Raw genomic sequence first — 12,502 nt, 5'->3', positions numbered from 1 at the left:
ATATCGTTACATTTGCTTGAATTACAGCAAAAAATACAAAAATAATGGTTTCAGTGGTTATATTTGAAAATAGTGAAAAAATTCTCAAAATGTGCTTTTCTGGTCGAGAAACGTCGATTTTGAAAAAGGTATTAAAAATCGAGGTACATTTTTATTTATTGATCAATCGAGATGAAATCACTTCTAATGAGTGTTTTATAGGTAATTAAGCCGAATTCGGTCAAAAATTTGTCCAGAAGAAAATGCATTCAAAAGTGTACCGAAAAAATCGCATGTTTTTTTTTCTTCAAGATACAAAATCCATGACGATTTCTTCTTGAAAACTGAATTTAAACAGTTTTTTGAATGAATATCGTTACATTTGCTTGAATTAAAGCAAAAAGTACAAAAATAATGGTTTCAGTGGTTATTTTTGAAAATATTGAAAAAATACTCAAAATTTGCTTCTCTGGTCGAGAAACGTCGTTTTCGAAAATGTTATTAAAAATCGAGGTACATTTTTATTTATTGATCAATCGAGATGAAATCACTTTTAATGAGTATTTTGTAGGTAATTAAGCTGAATTGGGTCAAAAATTTGTCCAGAAAAAAATGCATTCAAAAGTGTACCGAAAAAATCGCATGTTTTTTTTCATCAAGATACAAAATCCGTGACAACGATTTCTTACTGAAAATTCATTTTGAACCGTTTTTTGAATGAATATCGTTACATTTGCTTGAATTGCAGCAAAAAAATACAAAAATAATGGTTTCAGTGGTTATATTTGAAAATAGTGAAAAAATTCTCAAAATGTGCTTTTCTGGTCGAGAAACGTCGATTTTGAAAAAGGTATTAAAAATCGAGGTACATTTTTAGTTATTGATCAATCGAGATGAAATCACTTCTAATGAGTGTTTTATAGGTAATTAAGCCGAATTCGGTCAAAAATTTGTCCAGAAGAAAATGCATTCAAAAGTGTACCGAAAAAATCGCATGTTTTTTTTTCTTCAAGATACAAAATCCATGACGATTTCTTCTTGAAAACTGAATTTAAACAGTTTTTTGAATGAATATCGTTACATTTGCTTTAATTAAAGCAAAAAGTACAAAAATAATGGTTTCAGTGGTTATTTTTGAAAATATTGAAAAAATACTCAAAATTTGCTTCTCTGGTCGAGAAACGTCGTCTTCGAAAATGTTATTAAAAATCGAGGTACATTTTTATTTATTGATCAATCGAGATGAAATCACTTTTAATGAGTATTTTGTAGGTAATTAAGCTGAATTCTCTCAAAAATTTGTCCAGAAAAAAATGTATTCAAAAGTGTACGGAAAAAATCGCATGATTTTTTTCTTCAAGATACAAAATTCGTGACAACGATTTCTTACTGAAAATTCATTTTGAACAGTTTTTTGATTGAATATCGTTACATTTGCTTGAATTACAGCAAAAAATACAAAAATAATGGTTTCAGTGGTTATATTTGAAAATAGTGAAAAAATTCTCAAAATGTGCTTTTCTGGTCGAGAAACGTCGATTTTGAAAAAGGTATTAAAAATCGAGGTACATTTTTATTTATTGATCAATCGAGATGAAATCACTTCTAATGAGTGTTTTATAGGTAATTAAGCCGAATTCGGTCAAAAATTTGTCCAGAAGAAAATGCATTCAAAAGTGTACCGAAAAAATCGCATGTTTTTTTTTCTTCAAGATACAAAATCCATGACGATTTCTTCTTGAAAACTGAATTTAAACAGTTTTTTGAATGAATATCGTTACATTTGCTTGAATTAAAGCAAAAAGTACAAAAATAATGGTTTCAGTGGTTATTTTTGAAAATATTGAAAAAATACTCAAAATTTGCTTCTCTGGTCGAGAAACGTCGTTTTCGAAAATGTTATTAAAAATCGAGGTACATTTTTATTTATTGATCAATCGAGATGAAATCACTTTTAATGAGTATTTTGTAGGTAATTAAGCTGAATTGGGTCAAAAATTTGTCCAGAAAAAAATGCATTCAAAAGTGTACCGAAAAAATCGCATGTTTTTTTTCATCAAGATACAAAATCCGTGACAACGATTTCTTACTGAAAATTCATTTTGAACCGTTTTTTGAATGAATATCGTTACATTTGCTTGAATTGCAGCAAAAAAATACAAAAATAATGGTTTCAGTGGTTATATTTGAAAATAGTGAAAAAATTCTCAAAATGTGCTTTTCTGGTCGAGAAACGTCGATTTTGAAAAAGGTATTAAAAATCGAGGTACATTTTTAGTTATTGATCAATCGAGATGAAATCACTTCTAATGAGTGTTTTATAGGTAATTAAGCCGAATTCGGTCAAAAATTTGTCCAGAAGAAAATGCATTCAAAAGTGTACCGAAAAAATCGCATGTTTTTTTTTCTTCAAGATACAAAATCCATGACGATTTCTTCTTGAAAACTGAATTTAAACAGTTTTTTGAATGAATATCGTTACATTTGCTTTAATTAAAGCAAAAAGTACAAAAATAATGGTTTCAGTGGTTATTTTTGAAAATATTGAAAAAATACTCAAAATTTGCTTCTCTGGTCGAGAAACGTCGTTTTCGAAAATGTTATTAAAAATCGAGGTACATTTTTATTTATTGATCAATCGAGATGAAATCACTTTTAATGAGTATTTTGTAGGTAATTAAGCTGAATTGGGTCAAAAATTTGTCCAGAAAAAAATGCATTCAAAAGTGTACCGAAAAAATCGCATGTTTTTTTCATCAAGATACAAAATCCGTGACAACGATTTCTTACTGAAAATTCATTTTGAACCGTTTTTTGAATGAATATCGTTACATTTGCTTGAATTGCAGCAAAAAATACAAAAATAATGGTTTCAGTGGTTATATTTGAAAATAGTGAAAAAATTCTCAAAATGTGCTTTTCTGGTCGAGAAACGTCGATTTTGAAAAAGGTTTAAAAATCGAGGTACATTTTTATTTATTGATCAATCGAGATGAAATCACTTTTATTGAGTATTTAGTAGGTAATTAAGCTGAATACGGTCAAAAATTTGTCCAGAAAAAATGCATTCAAAAGTGTACCGAAAAAATCGCATGTTTTTTTTCTTCAAGATACAAAATCCGTGACAACGATTTCTTCTTGAAAATTGAACGTAAACAGTTTTTTGAATAAATTTCGTTACATTTGCTTGAATTACAGCAAAAAATACAAAAATAATGGTTTCAGTGGTTATATTTGAAAATATTGAAAAAATACTCAAAATGTGCTTCTCTGGTCGAGAAACGTCGTTTTCGAAAATGTTATTAAAAATCGAGGTACATTTTTATTTATTGATCAATCGAGATGAAATCACTTCTAATGAGTGTTTTATAGGTAATTAAGCCGAATTCGGTCAAAAATTTGTCCAGAAGAAAATGCATTCAAAAGTGTACCGAAAAAATCGCATGTTTTTTTTTTCTTCAAGATACAAAATCCATGACGATTTCTTCTTGAAAATTGAATTTGAACAGTTTTTTGAATAAATTTCGTTACATTTGCTTGAATTACAGCAAAAAATACAAAAATAATGGTTTCAGTGGTTATATTTGAAAATAATGAAAAAAATACTCAAAATGTGCTTCTCTGGTCGAGAAACGTCGTTTTCGAAAATGTTATTAAAAATCGAGGTACATTTTTATTTATTGATCAATCGAGATGAAATCACTTTTAATGAGTATTTTGTAGGTAATTAAGCTGAATTGGGTCAAAAATTTGTCCAGAAAAAAATGCATTCAAAAGTGTACCGAAAAAATCGCATGTTTTTTTTTCTTCAAGATACAAAATCCATGACGATTTCTTCTTGAAAACTGAATTTAAACAGTTTTTTGAATGAATATCGTATAATGTACCTCGATTTTTAATACCTTTTTCAAAATCGACGTTTCTCGACCAGAAATGCACATTTTGAGAATTTTTTCACTATTTTCAAATATAACCACTGAAACCATTATTTTTGTATTTTTTGCTGCAATTCAAGCAAATGTAACGATATTCATTCAAAAAACGGTTCAAAATGAATTTTCAGTAAGAAATCGTTGTCACGTATTTTGTATCTTGATGAAAAAAAACATGCGATTTTTTCGGTACACTTTTGAATGCATTTTTTTCTGGACAAATTTTTGACCCAATTCAGCTTAATTACCTACAAAATACTCATTAAAAGTGATTTCATCTCGATTGATCAATAAATAAAAATGTACCTCGATTTTTAATAACATTTTCGAAAACGACGTTTCTCGACCAGAGAAGCACATTTTGAGTATGTTTTCATTATTTTCAAATATAACCACTGAAACCATTATTTTTGTATTTTTTTGCTGTAATTCAAGCAAATGTAACGAAATTTATTCAAAAAACTGTTCAAATTCAATTTTCAAGAAGAAATCGTCATGGATTTTGTATCTTGATGAAAAAAAACATGCGATTTTTTCGGTACACTTTTGAATGCATTTTTTTCTGGACAAATTTTTGACCCAATTCAGCTTAATTACCTACAAAATACTCATTAAAAGTGATTTCATCTCGATTGATCAATAAATAAAAATGTACCTCGATTTTTAATAACATTTTCGAAAACGACGTTTCTCGACCAGAGAAGCAAATTTTGAGTATTTTTTCAATATTTTCAAAAATAACCACTGAAACCATTATTTTTGTACTTTTTGCTTTAATTCAAGCAAATGTAACGATATTCATTCAAAAAACTGTTTAAATTCAGTTTTCAAGAAGAAATCGTCATGGATTTTGTATCTTGAAGAAAGAAAAACATGCGATTTTTTCGGTACACTTTTGAATGCATTTTCTTCTGGACAAATTTTTGACCGAATTCGGCTTAATTACCTATAAAACACTCATTAGAAGTGATTTCATCTCGATTGATCAATAAATAAAAATGTACCTCGATTTTAAATACCTTTTTCAAAATCGACGTTTCTCGACCAGAAAAGCACATTTTGAGAATTTTTTCACTATTTTCAAATATAACCACTGAAACCATTATTTTTGTATTTTTTGCTGTAATTCAAGCAAATGTAACGATATTCAATCAAAAAACTGTTCAAAATGAATTTTCAGTAAGAAATCGTTGTCACGGATTTTGTATCTTGAAGAAAAAAAACATGCGATTTTTTCGGTACACTTTTGAATGCATTTTTTTCTGGACAAATTTTTGACCGAATTCGGCTTAATTACCTATAAAACACTCATTAGAAGTGATTTCATCTCGATTGATCAATAAATAAAAATGTACCTCGATTTTTAATACCTTTTTCAAAATCGACGTTTCTCGACCAGAAAAGCACATTTTGAGAATTTTTTCACTATTTTCAAATATAACCACTGAAACCATTATTTTTGTATTTTTTGCTGCAATTCAAGCAAATGTAACGATATCCATTCAAAAAACGGTTCAAAATGAATTTTCAGTAAGAAATCGTTGTCACGGATTTTGTATCTTGATGAAAAAAAACATGCGATTTTTTCGGTACACTTTTGAATGCATTTTTTTCTGGACAACTTTTTGACCCAATTCAGCTTAATTACCTACAAAATACTCATTAAAAGTGATTTCATCTCGATTGATCAATAAATAAAAATGTACCTCGATTTTTAATAACATTTTCGAAAACGACGTTTCTCAACCAGAGAAGCACATTTTGAGTATTTTTTCATTATTTTCAAATATAACCACTGAAACCATTATTTTTGTATTTTTTTGCTGTAATTCAAGCAAATGTAACGAAATTTATTCAAAAAACTGTTCAAATTCAATTTTCAAGAAGAAATCGTCATGGATTTTGTATCCTGATGAAAAAAAACATGCGATTTTTTCGGTACACTTTTGAATGCATTTTTTTCTGGACAAATTTTTGACCCAATTCAGCTTAATTACCTACAAAATACTCATTAAAAGTGATTTCATCTCGATTGATCAATAAATAAAAATGTACCTCGATTTTTAATAACATTTTCGAAAACGACGTTTCTCGACCAGAGAAGCAAATTTTGAGTATTTTTTCAATATTTTCAAAAATAACCACTGAAACCATTATTTTTGTACTTTTTGCTTTAATTCAAGCAAATGTAACGATATTCATTCAAAAAACTGTTTAAATTCAGTTTTCAAGAAGAAATCGTCATGGATTTTGTATCTTGAAGAAAGAAAAACATGCGATTTTTTCGGTACACTTTTGAATGCATTTTCTTCTGGACAAATTTTTGACCGAATTCGGCTTAATTACCTATAAAACACTCATTAGAAGTGATTTCATCTCGATTGATCAATAAATAAAAATGTACCTCGATTTTAAATACCTTTTTCAAAATCGACGTTTCTCGACCAGAAAAGCACATTTTGAGAATTTTTTCACTATTTTCAAATATAACCACTGAAACCATTATTTTTGTATTTTTTGCTGTAATTCAAGCAAATGTAACGATATTCAATCAAAAAACTGTTCAAAATGAATTTTCAGTAAGAAATCGTTGTCACGGATTTTGTATCTTGAAGAAAAAAAACATGCGATTTTTTCGGTACACTTTTGAATGCATTTTTTTCTGGACAAATTTTTGACCGAATTCGGCTTAATTACCTATAAAATACTCATTAAAAGTGATTTCATCTCGATTGATCAATAAATAAAAATGTACCTTTATTTTTAATACCATTTTCAAAATCGACGTTTCTCGACCAGAGAAGCACATTTTGAGAATTTTTTCACTATTTTCAAATATAACCACTGAAACCATTATTTTTGTATTTTTTGCTGCAATTCAAGCAAATGTAACGATATTCATTCAAAAAACGGTTCAAAATGAATTTTCAGTAAGAAATCGTTGTCACGGATTTTGTATCTTGATGAAAAAAAACATGCGATTTTTTCGGTACACTTTTGAATGCATTTTTTTCTGGACAAATTTTTGACCCAATTCAGCTTAATTACCTACAAAATACTCATTAAAAGTGATTTCATCTCGATTGATCAATAAATAAAAATGTACCTCGATTTTTAATAACATTTTCGAAAACGACGTTTCTCGACCAGAGAAGCACATTTTGAGTATTTTTTCATTATTTTCAAATATAACCACTGAAACCATTAATTTTGTATTTTTTTGCTGTAAGTCAAGCAAATGTAACGAAATTTATTCAAAAAACTGTTCAAATTAAATTTTCAAGAAGAAATCGTCGTGAATTTTGTATCTTGAAGAAAAAAAAACATGCGATTTTTTCGGTACACTTTTGAATGCATTTTCTTCTGGACAAATTTTTGACCTAATTCGGCTTAATTACCTATAAAACACTCATTAGAAGTGATTTCATCTCGATTGATCAATAAATAAAAATGTACCTCGATTTTTAATACCTTTTTCAAAATCGACGTTTCTCGACCAGAAAAGCACATTTTGAGAATTTTTTCACTATTTTCAAATATAACCACTGAAACCATTATTTTTGTATTTTTTGCTGCAATTCAAGCAAATGTAACGATATTCATTCAAAAAACGGTTCAAAATGAATTTTCAGTAAGAAATCGTTGTCACGGATTTTGTATCTTGATGAAAAAAAACATGCGATTTTTTAGGTACACTTATGAATGCATTTTTTTCTGGACAAATTTTTGACCCAATTCAGCTTAATTACCTACAAAATACTCATTAAAAGTGATTTCATCTCTCGATTGATCAATAAATAAAAATGTACCTCGATTTTTAATAACATTTTCGAAAACGACGTTTCTCGACCAGAGAAGCACATTTTGAGTATTTTTTCATTATTTTCAAATATAACCACTGAAACCATTAATTTTGTATTTTTTTGCTGTAATTCAAGCAAATGTAACGAAATTTATTCAAAAAACTGTTCAAATTCAATTTTCAAGAAGAAATCGTCATGGATTTTGTATCTTGATGAAAAAAAACATGCGATTTTTTCGGTACACTTTTGAATGCATTTTTTTCTGGACAAATTTTTGACCCAATTCAGCTTAATTACCTACAAAATACTCAATAAAAGTGATTTCATCTCGATTGATCAATAAATAAAAATGTACCTCGATTTTTAATAACATATTCGAAAACGACGTTTCTCGACCAGAGAAGCACATTTTGAGTATTTTTTCAATATTTTCAAATATAACCAACGAAACCATCATTTTTGTACTTTTTGCAAATGTAACGATATTCATTCATAAAACTGTTTAAGTTCAATTTTCAAGAAGAAATCGTTGTCACGGATTTTGTATCTTGAAGAAAAAAAACATGCGATTTTTTCGGTACACTTTTGAATGCATTTTTTCTGGACAAATTTTTGACCATATTCAGCTTAATTACCTACTAAATACTCAATAAAAGTGATTTCATCTCGATTGATCAATAAATAAAAATGTACCTCGATTTTTAAACCATTTTCAAAATCGACGTTTCTCGACCAGAAAAGCACATTTTGAGAATTTTTTCACTATTTTCAAATATAACCACTGAAACCATTATTTTTGTATTTTTTGCTGTAATTCAAGCAAATGTAACGAAATTTATTCAAAAAACTGTTCAAATTCAATTTTCAAGAAGAAATCGTTGTCACGGATTTTGTATCTTGAAGAAAAAAACATGCGATTTTTTCGGTACACTTTTGAATGCATTTTTTCTGGACAAATTTTTGACCGTATTCAGCTTAATTACCTACTAAATACTCAATAAAAGTGATTTCATCTCGATTTATCAATAAATAAAAATGTACCTCGATTTTTAAACCATTTTCAAAATCGACGTTTCTCGACCAGAAAAGCACATTTTGAGAATTTTTTCACTATTTTCAAATATAACCACTGAAACCATTATTTTTGTATTTTTTGCTATAATTCAAGCAAATATAACGATATTCATTCAAAAAACTGTTCAAATTCAATTTTCAGTAAAAAATCGTTGTCACGGATTTTGTATCTTGAAGAAAAAAACATGCGATTTTTTCGGTACACTTTTGAATTCATTTTCTTCTGGACAAATTTTTGACCGAATTCGGCTTAATTACCTATAAAACACTCATTAGAAGTGATTTCATCTCGATTGATCAATAAATAAAAATGTACCTCGATTTTTAATACCTTTTTCAAAATCGACGTTTCTCGAGCAGAAAAGCACATTTTGAGAATTTTTTCACTATTTGCAAATATAACCACTGAAACCATTATTTTTGTATTTTTTGCTGCAAATCAAGCAAATGTAACGATATTCATTCAAAAAACGGTTCAAAATGAATTTTCAGTAAGAAATCGTTGTCACGGATTTTGTATCTTGATGAAAAAAAACATGCGATTTTTTCGGTACACTTTTGAATGCATTTTTTTCTGGACAAATTTTTGACCCAATTCAGCTTAATTACCTACAAAATACTCATTAAAAGTGATTTCATCTCGATTGATCAATAAATAAAAATGTACCTCGATTTTTAATAACATTTTCGAAAACGACGTTTCTCGACCAGAGAAGCACATTTTGAGTATTTTTTCAATATTTTCAAATATAACCACCGAAACCATCATTTTTGTACTTTTTGCAAATGTAACGATATTCATTCATAAAACTGTTTAAGTTCAATTTTCAAGAAGAAATCGTTGTCACGGATTTTGTATCTTGAAGAAAAAAAACATGCGATTTTTTCGGTACACTTTTGAATGCATTTTTTCTGGACAAATTTTTGACCGTATTCAGCTTAATTACCTACTAAATACTCAATAAAAGTGATTTCATCTCGATTGATCAATAAATAAAAATGTACCTCGATTTTTAAACCATTTTCAAAATCGACGTTTCTCGACCAGAAAAGCACATTTTGAGAATTTTTTCACTATTTTCAAATATAACCACTGAAACCATTATTTTTGTATTTTTTGCTATAATTCAAGCAAATATAACGATATTCATTCAAAAAACTGTTCAAATTCAATTTTCAGTAAAAAATCGTTGTCACGGAAGCCCAAAAATTATATCGTCGTCAGGTATTGTGGGAAAACTTTGACTTTTTACGTCACATCTGAGGCCTCACAACACCGCTCCCGGGTGGGCTCGAACCACCGACCTTTCGGTTAACAGCCGAACGCACTAAGCATTGCGCCATGGAAGCTTAGAATTTACAATGTTGTCAGGTATTGTGGAAAAACTTTGGCTTTTTACGTTCCTTCTGAGATCTCACAACACCGCTCCCGGGTGGCCCGAACCACCAACCTTTCGGTTAACAGATGAACGCGATAACCGTTGCGCAACGGAAGCCCAAAAATTATATCGTCGTCAGGTATTGTGGAAAAACTTTGACTTTTTACGTCACATCTGAGACCTCACAACACCGCTAACGGATGGGCTCGAACCTCCAACCTTTCAGTTAACAGCCGAACGCGCTAACCATTGAACCACGGAAGCTCAGAAATTCAATGGTTGTCAGGTATTGTGGAAAAACTTTGACTTTTTACGTCACATCTGAGACCTCACAACACCGCTCCCGGGTGGGCTCGAACGACCAACCTTTCGGTTAACAGCCGAACGCGCTAACCATTGAGCCACGGAAGCTCAGAAATTAAATGGTTGTCAGGTATTGTGGAAAAACTTTGACTTTTTACGTCACATCTGAGGCCTCACAACACCGCTCCCGGGTGGGCTCGAACCACCGACCTTTCGGTTAACAGCCGAACGCACTAAGCATTGCGCCATGGAAGCTTAGAATTTAAAATGTTGTCAGGTATTGTAGAAAAACTTTGGCTTTTTACGTTCCTTCTGAGATCTCACAACACCGCTCCCGGGTGGGCCCGAACCACCAACCTTTCGGTTAACAGATGAACGCGATAACCGTTGCGCAACGGAAGCCCAATAATTATATCGTCGTCAGGTATTGTGGAAAAACTTTGACTTTTTACGTCACATCTGAGACCTCACAACACCGCTCCCGTATGGGCTCGAACCACCAACCTTTCGGTTAACAGCCGAACGCGCTAACCATTGCGCCACGGAAGCCCAAAAATTAAATGGCCGTCAGGTATTGTGGAAAAACTTTGACTTTTTACGTCACATATGAGACTCCACAACACCGCTCCGGGATGGGCTCGAACCACCAACCTTTCGGTTAACAGCCGAATGCGCTAACCATTGCGTCACGGAAGCCCAAAAAATAAATGTTCGTCAGGTATTGTGGGAAAACTTTGACTTTTTACGTCACATCTGAGGCCTCACAACACCGCTCCCGGATGGGCTCGAACCACCAACCTTTCAGTTAACAGCCGAACGCGCTAACCATTGAGCCACGGAAGCTCAGAAATTCAATGGTTGTCAGGTATTGTTGAAAAACTTTGACTTTTTACGTCACATCTGAGACCTCACAACACCGCTCCCGGATGGGCTCGAACCTCCAACCTTTCAGTTAACAGCAGAACGCGCTAACCATTGAGCCACGGAAGCTCAGAAATTCAATGGTTGTCAGGTATTGTGGAAAAACTTTGACTTTTTACGTCACATCTGAGACCTCACAACACCGCTCCCGGATGGGCTCGAACCACCAACCTTTCGGTTAACAGCCGAACGCACTAAGGCTTGCGCCACGGAAGCTTAGAATTTAAAATGTTGTCAGGTATTGTGGAAAAACTTTGACTTTTTACGTTACATTTGATATCTCACAACACCGCTCCCGGGTGGGCTCGAACGACCAACCTTTCGGTTAACAGCCGAACGCGCTAACCATTGAGCCACGGAAGCTCAGAAATTCAATGGTTGTCAGGTATTGTGGAAAAACTTTGACTTTTTACGTCACATCTGAGACCTCACAACACCGCTCCCGGATGGGCTCGAACCACCAACCATTCGGTTAACAGCCGAACGCACTAAGCATTGCGCCACGGAAAATTAGAATTTAAAATGTTTTCATGTATTGTGGAAAACTTATGACTTTTTACGCTACATCTGAGACCCCACAACACCGCTCCCGGGTGGGCCCGAACCACCAACCTTTCGGTTAACAGATGAACGCGATAACCGTTGCGTAACGGAAGCCCAAAAATTATATCGTCGTCAGGTATTGTGGAAAAACTTTGACTTTTTACGTCACATCTGAGACCTCAACACCGCTCCCAGATGGGCTCGAACCACCAACCTTTCAGTTAACAGCCGAACGCGCTAACCATTGAGCCAAGGAAGCTCAGAAATTCAATGGTTGTCAGGTATTGTGGAAAAACTTTGACTTTTTACGTCACATCTGAGAACTCACAACACCGCTCCCGTATGGGCTCGAACCACCAACCTTTCGGTTAACAGCCGAATGCGCTAACCATTGCGCCACGGAAGCCCAAAAAATAAATGTTCGTCAGGTATTGTGGGAAAACTTTGACTTTTTACGTCACATCTGAGGCCTCACAACACCGCTCCCGGGTGGGCTCGAACCACCGTTCTTTCGGTTAACAGCCGAACGCACTAAGCATTGCGCCATGGAAGCTTAGAATTTAAAATG

Source organism: Phalangium opilio, unplaced genomic scaffold (genome assembly GCF_054372755.1).
Source record: "Phalangium opilio isolate 3A_F unplaced genomic scaffold, DU_Popi_V2 ptg000019l_1, whole genome shotgun sequence".
Classification (NCBI taxonomy): Eukaryota; Metazoa; Arthropoda; class Arachnida; order Opiliones; family Phalangiidae; genus Phalangium; species Phalangium opilio.
Note: the sequence above shows the minus strand (reverse complement) of the source record.